The sequence below is a fragment of the Aotus nancymaae genome, unplaced genomic scaffold (assembly GCF_030222135.1).
Source record: "Aotus nancymaae isolate 86718 unplaced genomic scaffold, 86718_ANA_hifiasm-v0.15.2.pri h1tg000046l, whole genome shotgun sequence".
NCBI lineage: Eukaryota > Metazoa > Chordata > Mammalia > Primates > Aotidae > Aotus > Aotus nancymaae.
In genome coordinates this window covers 15,320,049-15,321,654 of record NW_026988460.1, presented here as the reverse complement: position 1 = coordinate 15,321,654, position 1,606 = coordinate 15,320,049, and the positions used below count along the sequence as shown (strand labels likewise).

General features: G+C 45.2%; 1 pseudogene; it reads left to right on the top strand.

Annotated features, from left to right (window-relative positions):
* Nucleotides 1-821: 821 nt before the first annotated feature.
* On the top strand, nt 822-1,030 carry LOC110567837 (small ribosomal subunit protein eS28-like; annotated as a pseudogene).
* The last annotated feature ends 576 nt before the right edge of the window (nt 1,031-1,606 follow it).

Here is a 1,606-nt window from a genome sequence, read left to right as displayed (position 1 = left end):
CAGCTTTGATTTGATCATCACTTCCTGCTTGTACAGAGCCTAGTGGTTGGCCAGAGGTGAGAGCTTACAGCCTTATCAGATCTTCAGGATGCACACAGCCATAGGAATGTGCAAAGGCCTTCATATGCACGTAGCCTTCTAGATTCACAAAAATATGTCAGAGCTATTCGAAGTCCCCTATGGATATATTATTTCCCAGTTTTCCCTTTCAGCGTTCTGGTTAGTCTCTTGTTGCGTCAACTGTTACCAACCATCTCAGGTATCCATGATGTTAAACAATTGCCTCTGCTCGCTTTTTTGATAAATGTTCCTGGGGAAAGGGCTGTTTGCACTGGTCATGTTCCAAGTCAGGTCAGATAAAGGTGTTACTATAAATTGGGCCTTCCAGGGGACTCTCAGACAGGTCACATTACGACAACTCTCTGAAGATTGAGAATTGAAGTAGCTCCAGTTTGGTTCTGCCCCCTCCAGTGGCTTCCAGGATACTGGCTTTCACTATGATGATGGCTGTTAGTTTACAAGGCTATTACAGAGCTGGGGAGAAAAGATGAGGATAGGGCAAGTTAGAATGTCACAAAGCCTTCTATTCTTACTGAGGTTAAGAAAGCTATTTTTTTCTTGAAATAACGCTTTTTGGATTGCTGTAAGTCTATGGTTTATTTCCAGAGTTCTGACAAAATCGATTCTGACAAGTTTGCCAGTGTTCTTTTTGCTTTTATGGAGGGAAAAAATATTCAGAAGTCATTTATCTGCCATTTTCCTTGGATTTGCATCACCGTAGCCATTTTAAAAGATGTCTCTCTCTCTACTGCACCGCCATCATGGACACCAGCCGTGTGCAGCCTATCAAGCTGGCCAGGGTCACCAAGGTCCTGGGCAGGGCCAGCTCTCAGGACAGTGCACACAGGTGCAGCTGGAATTTATGGACGACACGAGCCACTCCATCATCAGCAATATGAAAGTCCCCTTGCGCGAGGGCGACGTGCTCACCCTGTTGGAGTCATAGCTAGAGGTCCGGAAGTTGCACTGAGCTTCACTGCTCGCTGGGTCTTGGATGTTGGGTTTGACCACTTGGCTGATGGGAATGGTGTGTCACGATCTGCTCCGTTTTTATTTTTTGCCCATCACATGGGAATTGAGATGCTCCTTTAAATAAAGCATTTGTGGCGAGGTGCAGTGGCTCACACCTGTAATCTCAGCACTTTGGGAAACTGACGCAGGTGGATCGCGAGGTCAGGAGATCAAGACCATCCTGGCCAACACGGTGAAACCCTGTGTCTACTAAAAATACAAAACTCAGCTGGGCGTGGTGGCACATGCCTGTAATCTCAGCTACTTGGGAGGCTGAGGCAGGAGAATCACTTGAACCAGGGAGTCGGAGATTGCAGTGAGCAGATATCTCACCACTGCACTCCAGCCTGGCGACAGAGTAAGACTCTGTCTCAAATAAATAAATAAAGCAAGCTTTTGTGTTTCCAGTTTTAAAAAAAGATGTCTCTGATTCATCAGTTCACTGACAATTATAAAAATCGGCTTCAATATGCTGACACAGTCATATTCATCAACTCTTAGGCTACTTTGTAATGCTTTCTATATTCTAAGCTTA